Genomic DNA, 17316 nt, shown 5'->3' on the forward strand with positions numbered 1-17316 from the left:
TAAGAGAATTAACTCCTGGCCGGGCATGGTGCCTCATGCCTATAATCCCAGCACTTTGGGAGGCCCGAGGTGGATCACAAGGTCAGAAGTTCAAGACCAGCCTGGCCTAGATGGTGAAACCCTGTCTCTAATAAACATACAAAAATTAGCCAGGCATGGTGGCAGGTGCCTGTAATCCCAGCTACTCAGGAGGCTGAGACAGAGAATTGCTTGAACCCAGGAGGTGGAGGTTGCAGTGAGCCGAGATGGCGCCACTGCACTCCAGCCTCGGCGACAGATCGAGACTCTGTCTCAAAAAAAGAGAAAAAGACAGAGAGAGAGAATTAACTCCTTTACTACTAGAGTAAGCTTTGGAACAATAGTAGCCTGCAATTTTAATGATAATCATTGCAAAGGGTGATTCAAGATTCGAAAGAGCATATGTGTTTTATTGGCTCTAGGCAGATTAGCTGGAGGAAATAAGCTTACCTAAGGAATCACCTCTGGGAGAGAGGAAAATATGCAATAAAAGAAGAGGTCGAAGAAGTCCCAGGTGTACGCAGTCAGCATCCAGGTTACTCTATCTCTGAGCAATTTGCTGGACTGACACAGCTTCATTTTAAATGACATAACATAACTAGCGTGATTCATCCTGCCGTCCAAGGGCTATATAATAAGCGTGGTAATGGGGGAGCATCTCCCAGGAGGGTACAGGAACAGCTGTGTGTGTCACCTGGGAATGGCACCCACCTATAAATCCCATCTCTTTGACAATGATTCTAAAGTCCCCCTGTCACTGTCACTCACCCGCAAAATTAATGACTAAAGGGGAGAAGGAGAGGAAATGCCTCGCCCCAGAAATAGAAAGACTGAGAGAGGGACAGAGCAAGTTAATAAATAAAACAAGAGCCTGAAGGGAAGAGCTGCTTTGTCAGAATATAAATATTTCCCTTCCCCTTTTATCTTTAATGTAGTGTGAGAAGCTTATTAAAGGGAAATGCTTCTCTGTCCCTGGAGCCCTCGCACAAGCCTTGCGGGGAGCTGCCTGCAGAACGGGGTCGCCTAGCCCCACGCTTCTAAACTCTTCCCTGCTGGAAGTGAGCGTAATGTGCAGAGCAATAAAGAAGGGCTGGGGAGGAAAGGGAAGCCATTGTGGCCATTAGGATCCTTATCTTGATGGGCCTGGTGTCAGGTTATGTTAATCGCTAGAGATGCTGGGAGACTGAGGATGAGCAGTGCCTGTCTGCTCAAAGGCTTGGCCTGAGATTCCAAGGGAGGCTGACATTACTAGACTTAACCTCTGCTCCGTTAGAGAGAACAACATCCAAATTTAGACAAAGGGGAATTTGCCTGAAGGGGATGTGGATGGGGAGTCCTGTGGGTGTTCCTCTGAGGAGCACTTGGTGGCTACACATCTCACATCTCCAAGAAAACAGCCAGCATGGGCAGTCCTAGCACACCACCCACAGAAGACTATTCCAAAAGCAGGGAAGACATCTGCCCTCCTCATCTCCTTCCTAAAACCCCTAAAAAGATGGGCCATGAAGGGCCTACATACCAAGTCAGGTCACCACAGAGCCTGGCACTTGGTAGGTGTGCAGTAAGTCTGAATGACGTGGCACAGAGGCTGTGCTGGGCTCGTGTGCCACTGTATCTGCGGGTTCACACACAGGGCCTGGCACACCTGGTTTTGGATGGATGAATGAACACATGCATTTAGACGCAATGAAGGCATCTCCTTTGCTGATCATGTTTGCTGCCTCTTCAAAGGATCGTTGTATCTGGTCAGGATTTGGGTCCTGCTGAGCTTTGAGGCTACCATATCATTGCTGGCCTTTTGGAGATATTCAGCCATGTGGTTATACAAGGATAAGCCATCCATCCATCAGGTGCCAGTCTAGCCAAGGCTGGGGGTCAGGGTGGAGAGAACAGCTAAAACTTTCTGCTAAAACATGCTACTCCTTCATTCTCCTTGGCTGAGACCTCCCAGGGGAGCAGGCCCTGGTTGCTTTGCTACCATACACCCCCCACCACACACCCATGCATTTCTATTTCTATAATGTAATCAATACAGAGAACAGAAATGATTTTAAGACTGCATTTCTAAGTCTCTTTCTTGCTCAGACCAGGTTATGCATTTAGCAAGTGTCTACTGCCATTTCAAATCCATTAGGCACCATGTAATCATTCCTGCTGCAGAATCTGCTCTGCATCCCCAGTCAGGCGCTCCATCCTACCCATTTTGATGTCTCTTGGGGTCTCAACCTCAATAATTTTGTGTGTATGGTTCGCCTTCCCACTGAGACTCATTAGGTTGGAATAAAGACTCAGCTACCAATCAGAGAGCTCAAGTCATTGCTATTTCCCTGCACTCACCACTTTCAGGACCAACGACATCGTATGGCATGTCCATGTTACAGGGAAGTGTATAATTCAGGGATGGTGAGCCATTCTTAGCTGGTTCCTAGGGAATTCCTTGTCCAGGGTTCTAAACCTGCAAACAACTGGCAATATCTGATTTAACATTCCGCCTCTGCCATAAACCCCAGCTAGCCTCCCCAGGGTCTCAGCCGCACTGGGGGCCTAGAACCTTGAGAGGGCCTATTTCCAGTGTTCCCACCAACAGGGTGGGGGAAGAGGCATGGGGGCGGAGTGGCACACATATATCTGAGGGGCTGCTGTGTGGGAGAGGGATTAAATTTGTACTGTGAAGATCAATGAAAGCCTTGGGGAGGCAGATTTCAGTTCAATATAATGAAGGACTTTCTAACAATTAAAGCAGTCCAAAAAATGAAATGGGAACATGCAAAGAAAGCCCTCCCTCCCTGGAGTTCGAGCAGAGCTGAGATCTCTCCTGCCAGAACTGTGTGTTGGCCAGTGGCGTACGCACCTGACACTTGTCAGTGTGATCAAGTGGTACCTCCGGTTCTGGAGCCAGATGACCTGGGTTCAAATCCCAGCCCCCATAGTTACTAGCTCCATGATCTTGGGCAAGTTATTTAGCCTCTCTAAGTGTCCGTTTCTGCATCTAAAACATGCAGATAAAAAACACATTCGAACTTCTGGGCAATTGTGAGGGTTTTATGTTTATCAGAAGAATCTGTGGTTTTTTTTAAAAGTAAGATGGTGTCCTAGGCCTTTGGATGCTCAAGCCCTTACTGGTTTATAGAAGTCAGAAAAGAGAGGCCACCATTTTTACTTAATTATAAAAATGCCGTTTTATGTTATATTAACTGTTTTTTGGGGGTTTTATGTGTTTTTAAAGATAGTAAGGCAGATTTATTCAAGGGAGGGCCATAGTGATAGGTATCGGGACCACTGCAACAGGGGCTTATAGTTGGGGAGGAAGACTGGACTCAACTTCTGTAATTGTTATTTTCCATACACACATAAACATAAACTCCAGTGTTTAAGCTTTCAGAAATTATAATGAGGAAAATTCTTTTAAACAAACAAATTTAACTGCATAAAGTAGAAAACAATGTTTTTATTCAACAAATATTTATTAAGCACCGTCTAGTCCAAACCCTCCTTGGAAATAAAAATGTTTTAGGCCGAGTGCAGTGACTCACGCCTGTAACCCCAGCACTTTGGGATGCCGAGGTCGGGTGATCCCTGAGGTCAGGAGTTCAAGGCAAGCCTGGCCAACATGGTGAAGCCCTGTCTCTACTCAAAATACAAAAATTAGCCAGGCATGGTGGCAGGTGCCTGTAATCTCAGGTACCCGGGAGGCTAAGGCAGGAAAACCTCTTGAACTTAGAAGACGGAGGTTGCAGTGAGCCGAGATCGCACCACTGCACTCCAGCCTGGAAGACAGAGCAAGACTCTGCCTCAAAAAAAAAAATAAAAAATGTAGATGCAGATGCTGTCTGCCAGGGTTTTGCCGTGCAGCAAATCACTGCTTCTGACCCTTCCACTTGCAAAAACGGGCAGGGTTCCACAGGCTCCGCAAATCTAAAGTGAGCTATAGGGCATTTTGAATTGGCTTGTATCCCAAATGAAATGGGTAGGACCATAAAATAAAGCAAAGATGAACACGGTAAAAGCTATGCCATTGGAACTTAAGTTTTTTTTCCCTGTTTTCCATCAGAAGGTCAGCTCCTCTGAAGATTATGATCATGTTGATAAACACTGTGTGCATATTGCCTAAAACTGAAAAAGAAATTTTTTCTTCCTTTATTTATACCTAGCACAGTTTTTGTTTCTGAAAGACCTATGCCTAAAAAGGACATGGGTAGAAATAAACATGGGATGCCCAGAATATCTTTTCTATGGGGTATAAGCGTCCAGATTTGGAAAAGAAAGCTTTCTCTTCAACAGCTCCTGTGGTCTGCAGCAACTTACAAACATCCATCTCTTCAGCGTGTTTGTGCATTGGAAATATTCGAGATGGAAATGTGACTTTCCTCTGGCCCTGCCATTCCCACAATATTCTCACTCTCAACCGGGCATAGATGATGCTGGCAGCCTTTTGAGAAACCAGAAACTTTAGCTCCCATCTGCCCAGACCAAACTGCCTCTTTAAACCATTACCAATAATCATCACTCCTTACTGAGCATTTGTAACAGGCGGGGTACTAAGTACATTGTATTATCTCGTTTGACCTTTGTAATCCTATGAAGCAGGTGCTACTATTAAATATTATCACCATTTTACAGATGAGGAAACTGAGGCCCAGGGAGTTAAGAAGTGTGTCCAAAGCCACATAACTAACAAGCTACTGAACAAGTATTCAAATCCACAAACCCAGGCTCTCCACCAAAGTCATCAAACTGCATCTCTAAAGAAAGAGGAGTCCCCACTATACCAAAAGTAAGAGCTTTCAAAATAGTAAATGGGAAAACGACTCTGTCACTCTTAGAAGAGAAATGTAAGATTGTTTCTAGAGGAAACATCCTATATACCTTACAGTGATGCAGCATCCCATGAACATCCTGGTCTTGTGATATTCTCTGGGACAGCTGGATGCCTCAGAGGTAGAAAGAAACACATCCTCATGGAGGCTTCCACAGAAAACACCAGCTGGTCCTGTCTACTTGCTCTCTAAGAGCCTTCTCCAGGCCAGACATACACAGAGGGCTCCTGCTGTTAGGAGCAGGCTAAATTTCTTCCCTGTTCTTCTTTCCTTCCCACAAGTTTTTTTTTTTTTTTTTTTTTTGAGATAGAGTCTCATACTGTCACCGAGGCTAGAGTGCAATGATGCGATCTCAGCCCACTGCAACCTCCACCTCCCAGGTTCAAGCAATTCTCCTGAGTAGCTGGGATTATAGGTGCCCGCCACCATAGCTGGCTAATTTTTTTGTATTTTTAGTTAAGACAGTTTCACTATGTTGGCCAGGCTGGTCTCGAACTCCTGTCCTCATGATCCACCCACCTCAGCCTCCCAAAGTGCTGGGATTATAGGCATGAGCTACCACACCTGGCCTTTTTTCTTCAAAGAGAGAGCTGAATCCAAGGTCCCATTCTTAAACTGGGTGTGGCAGCTCAAACCTGTAATCCCAGCATTCTGGGAGGCTGAGGCAGGTAGATCACCTGAGGTCAGGAGTTTGAGACCAGCCTGGCCAACATGGTAAAACCCCGTCTCTACTAAAACAATAAGAAATTATCCCAGCATGGTGGCAGACGCCTGTAATCCCAGCTACTTGGGGAGATGAAGCACAAGAATCATTTGAACCTGGGAGACAGAGGTTGCAGTGAGCCGAGATGGTGCCACTGCACTCCAGTCTGGGTGACAGAGTGAGACCCCATCTCAAAAAACCTTACTACCTGTGTAACCCTAGACCTCTCTATGCCTTGGTTTCCTCGTCTGTAAAATGGGTTGAATACACTGTAGCCACCTCTAAGGGCTACTGTGAGGATGAAGATTCAGGGAGTGCAGGTTAAGGCCTTAGCACAGTGCCTGACTACGGAAAACGCTCAATAAATGTTAGCTGTTAATAAAAATAGTAACAACACGGCTAACACCAGACACCAGAGTCAGATAGCCGGCTTACTCTTAACCGTTCAGCTGGAATTTAAGTCAGGACATCGCCAACCCTGGGTGCCAAAACACAGCAAGACCAATATGCTCCTCAGAACTAGGGCTTTAAAATAGTAGGTAATCTCTTGGAGCCATGGACCGGCTTTATAAATTAAAGCTAGGGGAAGAGGAGGAGTGAAGTTTCACAGGTAAACCAAAGCCCCTTTTGTTTGAGTGAGAAGTCTGTCGCTTCTTTTGTTTATCTCTTCTCTAAATGTTTCCCCTCCAGCCTCCGGGGCTATTTTCAAAAGCCCTCGGTTTTGGTAGCCGCTCTTCACAAGTCTGCTGGAAGCCAAAGAAACAGGCCAACAGCCCCTTCCCCAGCACAAACAGCCAGCAGGCACAGCCAGGTCCCTCCCCAGCCTCTAGGGTGGGGCTGGATGCCCGCAGTGCTTTCCGTAACCCCCTTCCAGTTTTTTCTTGACAAGGTCCAGCTGTCCAGGACTATAGACAGCAAGCAGAGCTGCCCCACTCACCAGCTTTCTGTGGGTGTCCAGGTCACAAGCCACCCGAAAGCCCCTCACTCCAGCCAGACACTTGGATCCTTCACTCTGGAACTCATACAAGCTGTTTCCAATGTGAGGTGGGGAGGAAGCAGAAAGAATAAAGTTAGGCCCTTACGTGCAAGGTTCTGGGGTAAAACACAAGCCCTGGAACTCAGACGTGTGGATTCGAGTTCCAGTTCTTTCTGTTGTGAATTGTCCAGCCCTTGGGCAATTCACTCTACCATCTTGGGCTTCAGTTTTCTGAAGTCATTCCCCCTCACCCCCAAAATAAAGGGAATGAATGACTGGAGTCTGAGATCACTTGTAAAAAAGTCAATCCCTGCACAATTTTCCAACTCAGCCCTTCCTGTTTATTTATGTCACCCAGGCTGAAGTGCATTGGTGCAATCACAGCTCATTATAGCCTCAATCTCCCGGGCTCAGGTGATCCTCCCACCTCAGCCTCCTGAGTAGCTGGGATAGGCACGCTCTACCATGCCTAGCTAATTTTTGTATTTTTGGTAGAGACAGAGTTTCGCCATGTTGTTCAGGCTGTTTTCAAGCTCCTGGGCTCAAGCAATCTACCCAACGCGGCCTTCCAAACTGCTGGGATTACAGGTGTGACCCACCGTGCCCAGCCTAGCCCTTCATTTTTAAATCATGGGATAGGCTGGCTCCTAGCTCAGGCCAAACTCCCATTATAATTTTGAGACAAACTCAAGGCCATTGCAGAAAACCGGATTCATTCGTCAATCCAGACAATAAGATCGAGGTGGGTTCGGTGGCTCACACCTATAATCTCAGCACTTTGGGAGGCCAAGGCGGGCGGATCACTTGAAGCCAGGAGTTAGAGGTCAGCCTGGCCAACATGGTGAAACCCCATCTCTCATTAGCCAAGCATAGTGGCACGCACCTGTAATCCCAATTTATTGACAGACTGAGGCATGAGAATTACTTGAACCCAGGAGGCAGAGGTTGCAGTGAGCCAACATGGCGCCACGGCACTCCAGCCTGGGTGACAGAGTGACACTCTGCCTCAAAAAAAAAAAAATAAAAGTAAGACAGACTATGAGATCCATGGTGGTGGGGCCACACATTCCCCGCATCTCACACAGTGCAGGGCCTGACATATAATGACTCTAAATACATTTTGAAAAATAAACGAAAACCATGTGGTTGAATTACATCCTTTTAACTTGAGCTGTACCTACCCCATTCATCCAGTCATTTACCAAACCCACTCTGCTGCTGGCACCGTGCCCTGCTGCAGTGTGATTGTGTGGATTTAAGTAACCTCTGTGACTACCTACAAACAAAATAACTGGTGACTGAGGCAGGGAATTAAAAGCCAAGGAGAGATTCCTCAACATATTAATGACAAAGTTAGCTAAGAAATGAAGGGCTTCTCTGTTCCCATCCAGAGGCTTCTGATAGCCAACATTCTCATAAAAGTTGCTTTAAACGGGCTTTACACTTTCAAAGCCAAAATTAACAGCATACAAAGGAAGGCTCCAAACAAATTCAGAAGGTAAGACCCGAGCCGGGGAGGGACTTGGATTCACTCACGAAAAGGAAATCTCAAAGCCCTCTTCAGTCTCAAACTCGCTCCCTCCGCCCTCTCTTAACCACCTCTTCCATCCGCCACCTCCTTTAGGGGACCCTACCAGGCTCCTCCCAGGTTCCTCACGGCCAGCCATGCCTTGGCCCCTCTCTCAGGTGAAGCCATTCTCAAATTAAATCACAAAGAGGAGCCAGTCTGCAATGATCTGTGTTTATTTAGTAAATGGGTTGATTGCCCTCATTTGTGGAGATTAAGGGTTAATTTCTCAATGCAAAGAGAACCGATTTCTCCAAGAGCAGCCCCAGATAATTAAGTGGAAAAAACAAAATTCAAATACCTCTTCCCACCCCCGCCCCTACCACCCTGCCCCTTCCCATTCAGTTTTGGCCTTTCGGTGGCCTCTCCAGCAAGGTAGCCACAGCCTCTGGGTTCACTGAGGCTCCGAGGAAGGATTTGGTAAACAAAGGCTTAGGAATTCTTTAGGCCCCTCTAAGCTGACATCTGGCAAATTCGAGATCACATAACAGTTTCTCTCTGCCCCCTCTTCTGGCTTTGAAAGGCAAATGTTTTGAGGTTTGTGTTCACTTCCCATTCACAGAGTTTTTAATCAAGTGGAGTCAACCCACTTTGTCTATACCTTAATTGAAGAGCCCGGCTCTAGAGCTTAAAGTACTATTTAGAATAATGAGGAGGAGGCAGGGAAAGGGAGAGGGGAAAGGGGCTATGTGGAAATGTGAAAGGCTAGAAAAGCCATGGCCAAGTGGCCCTTCAGGGAACACTCAGGATATCGCGTGCCCGGCCTTCTCAGCAAAGGGGGCACAGGCTGTGAGCTGCTTGCTGGCCTGGCTGGTGCACTGGGAGCCTGCCACAGGACCTGGGAAGACAAGAAAGTCCCTACTTGGGAAGTCCTAGCTTAGGCGAGGAGTCCCCAGATAGAGCCATAGGCAATCAGAGCAGAGCCAGATCACAAAGCCGGGTTTCTACCATTTACAGACGCAGACACAGCCTCAAGAGGTGCACTGACTTGCCGGAGACCAGGGAGTTGGTGGCTGGACCCCAAGAATTCTCATTTCCCTGGCTGTAACTGAAGTCTTTCTCTGTTCCTCTGGAGAGAGAAATGCACCACATCCATCTCGAAATAAATTTTCATACACTTAGGAAGACAGTTAAATGACTTCATATATTTTTCCAAGAGAAACAAACTTTCAACTTGTCTTCTCACTAGCTATTTTGGATCCTGGCTCCACAGTAGACTCACTTGAGGAGCTTTTAAACAGACTGTCTAGGAGTAGGGCCCAGAAAGTAGGCTTTTTAACAAGTATCTCTCTACAACTGCCTTCTACCACCCCTCTGAGGGTCACCTTTTTAACTTCTTTGGGTTACTCTGCATACTGGTTCCTTCACACAGCTTCATTGACTTTCCGCATGCCAAATTTATGTGTTCAATTTAAAAGCAATAGTAGGGCCAGGCACCGTGGGCATCCCAGTAATCCCAGCGCTTTGGATGGCCAAGGTGGGAGAATTGCTTGAGCCCAGGAATTCAAGACCAGCCTGGGCAAAAAGAGAGACCTAGTCGCTACAAAAAAATTTTAAAATTAACCAGACATAATGGAATGTGCCTGTAGTCCCAGCTACTGGGAGGCTGAGGCGGGAGGATCAATGGAGCCCAGAGAGTTCCAGGCTGCAGTGAGCTACAATGGCACCACTCCACTCCAGCCTGAGTGACAGAGTGAGACTCTGTCTCTAAACACAAATAAATTAAAACAATAGCGGTGACTGTTGGCTCGTGATTAGCTTGTGGTCTGTCAGGATTCTGCAGTCTTTGGTACCGAGCTAGCCTTTCAGCATCCTGTATCTCTGCAATTTATAGGTCTTTATTTTCACTGAACTTCATCTTTCTGATGAATTGCACAATTTGATTCCACCAATTGAACGTCTACCTTGTGAAAGATGAAGGAGAAAAATCTTAGTATAGTTCCTATTCTCAAAGACCTTTCAAATAAATAGGTGGGGTAAGAAAGCACCAAAATAACTGAAGAGAACATAGAGTACTATCAAAGTAAGGTGGCAAAAGAAACTGACATTTGATGAGTAGCTACCATGAGCCAGGTACATCGTGATAAAATAGGATTAGGCTTGGCTGTGAGGCACAGGAAAGTCTAAAACAATGTTGGCTAAAACAAGATGGAAGTTTATTTTGATCTCATATTTGAGAAATCCAGAGAGTCCATCTCAGGCTAGCATGGTGCACCTCTGTGTTATTAGAGACTCAGGCCTCGACCCAATGTCACCTCACGGTCCACAACAGCTCGTGGAGTTTCAGCCGTCAGGAGAGGGAAGGAGGGTTCCCACTCTTTTTAAGTTGCACACAAATCTTTGGCTGACAGCCCATGGCCCGAATTCAGAGGATGCCATAAGCGAGGCTGAAAAATGGGATTCTTATTCTATTTGGTCATATGTTCATCTGAAGACTGGGGGCTTTATTACTATGGAAGAAGACGGGAACATATATTAGGGTACAACTAGTAGCCTCCACACCATTCTAAGAATTTTATGTTCTTTAGTGCACTTACTTCTCAAAACAACCCAAGAGAAAGATGTCTCCCCAAGAGAAAGACGTCTCCGGGGCTTTTACAGATAATTTATCTTATAACACTTTTGCAATCACAGTCAATTTGATGTCAGTTGCAGCCCTGGGAAGTATATTCTCAAATTCTTTATCCAGGTCTTTGAGCGAGAACAAAGTGGCTGCAAGACCGAGCCTTGTTAATCAGCCCTGAGTGGACGTCTCTCCTAGGCTAGTGCTGATCCTCTGTGGTCAGTCTTCTGCCACTGTGGGCACATACTCCAGGAGAGTCGGAAGAGACGTGTTTTCACCCTTTTCTAAGCCTGGCACTGTGGTTAGTAAGGTTCTCTCTAGTAACAAACAAGGAGTCAGGCGGCTTCATTCATAGGGATGGTAGAATTCTGAGGGAAGGAAGCAAGCCAGGAAACAGCTCTCAGGACTTGGTCTTCTTGTCTTCTTCTGAAAGAGGGTGTTCCTTCTCTCCTTCCTTTCTACTTTGTTTCTTTCCTTCCTTCCTTCCTTCTGTATTTTTCTACTATAAAGGCCACTGCTCTCCTGTCTTTCCTTCCTCTGCTTCTATTGCCAGCATCTAATCGCTGTCTCTACTCACTTCACTGCCTCACAGCTCTTGCTTCCTCCAAGCTTCTACTGCTTCCTAGTTTCTGCTCGTTCCCTTCTAACTGAATGCTTCCCAGCTTCTGCCAGCGTATTTTACACTCAGACCCCCAAATGAAAGGATCAAATTAGGTGGCCTCTCTCTATCCAGCAGGCACAGCTGTTAGACAGAAGTCTCATGCCAGACAACGTCATCGCTGGGTCACATCATCTACTCCAGACTCAATCCCCTAGGTCAGGATTCATGTGGCACAAGATACACGTATAGCAAGGTCAGTCTAAGGAAATGCTATGAAGCAAACTCTGGAAGTAGCAGCTGTTGCATTTCAGAATAGCCACTGTGACCTTGTCAAGACTCATAAATAAGGCCCCAGACCCAATATCACACCATGCAACATTTATCCAACCATCTCTCTCTCTCTCTCTCTCTCTCTCTCACACACACACACACACACACAGTCACACCTCTCACACACGTCACACTCCCTTATGGTTCTTATTATTTCCATCCTTCAGTTCAAAAAGTAATCAACTAGAGTGAGAACTTTGTGCAAAACTGAAGGCATCAAGCCAGGCACAGTGGCTCACACCTATAACCCCAGCACTTTGGGAGGCCGAAGTGGGTGGCTCACCTGAGGTCAGGAGTTAGAGACCAGCCTGGCCAACATGGTCAAACCCCATCTCTACTAAAAATATAAAAATTAGCTGGATGTGGTGGCAGGTGCTGTAATCTCAGCTACTCGGGAGACCGAGGCAGGAGAATCGCCTGAACCCAAGGAGGCAGAGGTTGCAATGAGCCAAGATCATGCCATTGCACTCCAGCCTGGGTGATAAAAGTAAAACTACAGGCATCCTATAAGGTGTCAGTGACACAATGCACCACTATGGAATATAAGCCTGGTTCAGTGGTTCCCAAACTTGACTGATTCCAAAGAATCACCCAATGAGTGTTTAAAAATTGAATCCCCAAGTCCTCCACCAGAGATTCTGACTCAACAAATCTGAAGTAGAGCTCAGGCTTCTGAAAATGTTTTTCTTGTTTCTTTCATTGACTCCTCGGGTGATTCTGATGACCAACAAATCTTGTACTCTACTGCTCTAGTTCCGTGTTTACCCTTCCAGAGGGCTCCTGGAAGCTTTCATTACTACCTTGAGTCTGGTTCCTGCAACTTCTCCTCCTAGCTCTCTGCTGACTGTCATGGCTTGATAAAATTCTCTTACTGAAAGAGCCTAATATACACTGCAAGTTTCCCACTTGCCCTAGGGGGCAGGAGTTGGGCTCCCACATCTCCCAATCTAAATGCCCACTAGTGCCGTTTCAGCAATGGAATTAAATTGTTCCTTAGGTAATGAGAGAAAATTAACAGATTCTTGCAACTTGGTTTGAAACCTGAATTAGGTGTAATATTCAAGGGGTCATCACTAACCTTGGCTTGATACATCTCAGCCTAGAAATTCTGGGGCTTCTCTAAATTTTGGAATAGCTTTTTATCAGACATATGAAAAATAAAAATCATTAGAGTTTATAATAAAAGAGATCAGGTAGCAGTGCAGTATGAAGTGAAAAAATGTTATATAAACCTAAGTTTTAGTTCAGGCTGGCTACTATGGAAAGGAAGTTATACCCTGAACTGTACAGGATTCTTATGAATTTAGAGATACTGCACCTAAAGCACTTGGAACTTTACAAATGATAGTCATTGTATTTTTAAAAAATAACTATTTTTGATGCTCGAACTACTCTGAAGATAATAAGTTCTAGCACCCCAGTGGCACACCAGGACAAGCTCTTAGGGGCTTGTGGAGCTGAATATGTGCATCTTTTCCAAACACTAAGTTCACTGACATCATGTTGGCTTGAAATCGGCCATGGTAGCATTATTTACACCATGGAAATTGGCAAATGTACAGATCAGGGCTTTTTTCCTGGAGAGTCGGTTGTTAAACATCTACCAGCATACCACTATAAAAAAATCACAACCTCAGCAAAGAGCCAGAGCCCCAAAATATGCAGCTAACTTCACCTTTTATTTGATCCCTAAGATTTGTATCCATACAACTAAACCAGGATTCTGCCCTGATGATTTTTTTACCTGTGGATCACACAGCATTTCATAAATATTGTCTCATGAATTCTCACGATATCCTGGAGGAGCAAGGGAGGTTAAGTAACTGGCTTTGAGGCAGGACAAGAAGTCAATAGTGAAAGGCAGAACTAAACCAGTCTGTACCAACCACCTCCGCATCCTTCCCACATGTCAGTACCATGCAGACCCGCACTGGAGCCATGGGTAGCAATTACCAAAGGTCCTTTTTATGTCATAACCCAGATAGCTGAAGTCACCTTCTACAGACTATGGTCCAGATGCTCTAAACTTTGAGTACAGATTTGACTCCCCAGAATGGCCAGCGCTCTACATTTGGACGTTTTTTCCAGGACTGCTCATAGCCTTTTGTTGTTGTTGTTGTTTTGTTGTTCTTCTTTTTGTTTTTGTTTTTTGAGATAGAGTCTCACAGTGGCATGATCTCGACTCACTGCAACCTCCGCCTACCGGGTTCAAGCGATTCTCCTGCCCCAGCCTCCCCAGTAGCTGAAACTACAGGCACATACCACCATGCCCAGATAAGTTTTGTATTTTTAGTAGAGATGGGGTTTCACCGTGTTGGTCAGGATGGTTTCGATCCCTTGACCTCATGATCTGCCCCCCTCGGCCTCCCAAAATGCTGGGATTACAGACATGTGCCACTGTGCCTGGCCTCATGATCTTTTATTAATCAACTTCCTTTATGATTTGTCTCCCTCGAGTCCAGAAAAACTGGTTGGCCAGAGTTAGGGTTCAGTCCTGACTCTAACATCTGCAAATGGCATCATAACCAGTCAACACTGTATTTTTATCTGGGACCCTTTCTCTGGACTCCCCAGGGACAGAGGTCCAAGAGTCATTTCTCTCTGTTGCCTCATCTTCATAATACTCTGGGAATGAATAAATGAATAGTCCTTGTAGTAAGCAGCCTTTCTAATGGCTCACTACGATCCTCCAATGGCTTTGCACACTGTGTAATCCCTGCTACCCCTTGAGTGTGGGAAGATCTAGTGACTTGCTTCTAGTGAATAGAATATTGCAAAAGTAATAAGATGTCACTTCCCAGATTAGGTTCAGAAAGACTGTGACTTCTATCTTGATTGTCATTTTTTCCTGCTCTCTCTCCCTCCCTCCCTCCCTCCTTCTCTCACTCTCAGAGGGATTCCCTGATCCTTTGCTGTGAGGGAAGCAGGGTGCCATATTACATGTGGCCTATGAGAAGTCCACATTGAAAGGAACTGGTGTCTCTGGCCAATAGCTAGTGAGAGCCTGCCGCCTGCCAATAGCCATGAGTGAGTTTGGAAGTGGGTCTTCCAATGGCACCTGAGGCCACTACAGCCCTGAGCAATACCCTGATTACACAACAGACAACTTATAAAAAACTCTCAACTAACCTAGTGTGGTGGAGTACACCTGTAGTCCCAGCTATTCTGGAGGCTGAAGTAGAAGGATCACTTGAGACCAGGAGTTCAAGGCTGCAACGAGCTATGATCACTCTAGTGCACTCCAGCCTGAGTGGCAAGGGTTTCAAAAAACAAAAACACAAAAACCCCTCTCAACCAACAAGGGAAGTATTGGTCAAACAGAATCAGTGACTGAATTTATCATATAAATCATCTCTGCAAGATAGGGCCTACACATCTAACATGATCATTGCATGGTCCTCCTCTTCTTCAACTTAGATATCTCTAACTTTCATAACCCTTGAAAAGGTTTTAGGGATAAGAATATTCCCATTTTTAGAATGCTCCAACACCCCAACAAAAATGAACACAACTCAGTGGCAACCTGGCAACTGGAAATTTGAAGTTCTCCATGTTATCACATCAAAATTGTCTAGTAAAATGGAGGCCAGAATGGTAAGCATGTGCTAAAAGCTGCCCTTTCTGGTCTTGCACGAGTAATTCTTGCAGTGGGAGCTTCATTGCAACCACAGGAATGGGGCACACGAAGGCGGCCATTTTCAAATCTGGCCTGACATCAGAATGTAATTCAACTAGATAAACCTGGGACTTGGCCAAAATAAGTAGCATATGCAAAACTGGAGTCAATGAATAGCACTGCTTTTCTGTGGGACCATATGACTACATGTGAAGAAATAAAGGCTTTTGTTATTTTAAAGGGCAGGGACAATTGGAAATTTTGCTGCAGATAGTTACAAAATTTTCCATCCTTGGCTCTCCCAAGAAGATACCAGTTAGTGGCTTTGGAAGTTGGGTGTGGAAGGGGTTGCTTGGGAAAGAAAATTAAATTGATCTTGGACAGAATATAAACAAATGTCACTACATTCATCATAGAACATAAAACAGATGATTAGCCCCTTACATTGTGAACTTACTTTTTCTGATCTTCTCCCTTTTATTACTTAACTCCTTAAAATCACAGCATTCTATACCAGGCAAGGCATGGAAAGTCAGAGCTCCACTCTCACAGACAGCAAATTCTTATTTTGGATGGATTTTTTAAAAATCTTTTAATACAAAACAATCTTTTTCAAAAATTGGCTTTGCCTCTCTGCTTTTTGCACTTGTTTGCCTGGGACAGAGCAAGAGGGCTCACATCTGACATTTTCCATCTGGGATGGTTTTTCTGCATCTTAGGCATAGATTGCTTTAAAAACATTTCATTTGTCCCTTGTATTTGATTTAAGGGCTTTGTTTTTCTTTCTTTCTAAATTATTATCCTTATTGCCTAACATCAGAGCTATCTGGGGTTATAATATGGAGAGTAGAAGCTCATCAACTAAACTGTTTTTAGTTGCAGTTGAGACAGTATTTTATCCTGTCGGTTTTCATTTTGTTTGATGACAGTGCTTGGTATTTCTTCCTCAATAAGCAAAGATGACTTAGATCTGTGGCCTGATGAATAAGCATGAAAATTTGATTTAGAAAAGGAAGATATCCTGAAGCTCACAGAGAGAAAAAAGGAATCTAACCCCCACCACACATACTTTAAATGACAAAGCAAAGCAGTAGCATTGTCTTTAAACAACATATTTCAACCAAAGATCAGCACTCCCCGATGTTAGGTAATAGGAATAATAATTTAGAAAGAAAAGAGAGGCCCTTTAAAAAACACAAAGAAGGAATGAAACATTTTAAAAGCAAATATCGTATTACCTTCAGGCACACGTCCCAAAGAAAAGGGGGGGAGGGAAAGGGTCCAGGAGGGAGGGCAAAACTGATGCTTAGAAGGAGAATGAAGGCGACTCCCGCTGAGGGCCGGATGGAGGAGGTGGTTAGTCTAACACCCTGCCTTGGCCCAAAGGCTTCCTTCCGCCCTTTGGACCTGTTAACAAGAGCAGAGGACGACAAAGAACCGTGAATTGGAAGGACCGATTCCAAGCAAACTTCAGTGATCGAAAATAAAGAAAGAAAAACAGAGGAAGCCAAAGTCTTTCCTGGAAGGGAACCCAATTTTAACTATCTTTGATTTCAGAATGAGGTTTTTCTTTTTGTTTTTTTGGGTTTTTTGTTTGTTTGTTTTGGTTTGGTTTTTTTCTTGATGGAGAAGCGCACGGGAAGCAGCAACTTCTGCCAAGGTTCAACCTGATCAGAAATCGCTCAGAGCTCCAGCACCCGAGGCTGAGGCAGAAGCGCTCGACCAGGAATAACGTTTTTTAAAGCATAGGATGTGTGTGTGTGTGTGTGTGTGTGTGTGTGTGTGTGTGTGTGTGTGTGTGTGTGTGAGAGAGAGAGAGAGAGAGAGAGAGAGAGGGAGAGAGGAGGGAGGAGGAGGAGTAACTGATGGTTTGATTGATTTTTTCCTTTCCTTCTCAACGTGTCATTTTCCTGCATGGGAATTCCTGATATTCCTGGTAGTCGGGAGAGAGGGGAGAGGCCCCCTGGTGACTTCTGACCCCTCCAGGAGTAACCAGAGAGCGCGCGTGAGCGCCCAGCGCCTGGCGCAAGACGAAGATTTAACCGAGAACAAAAGAACGTTTGCCAATCAGAAAACCCTACCCGAGAACAAGGATAACCCCCCTTTGTGTTTTGAAAACTCTTTA

Source organism: Cebus imitator, unplaced genomic scaffold (assembly GCF_001604975.1).
Source record: "Cebus imitator isolate Cc_AM_T3 unplaced genomic scaffold, Cebus_imitator-1.0 Scaffold671, whole genome shotgun sequence".
NCBI classification, from domain to species: Eukaryota; Metazoa; Chordata; class Mammalia; order Primates; family Cebidae; genus Cebus; species Cebus imitator.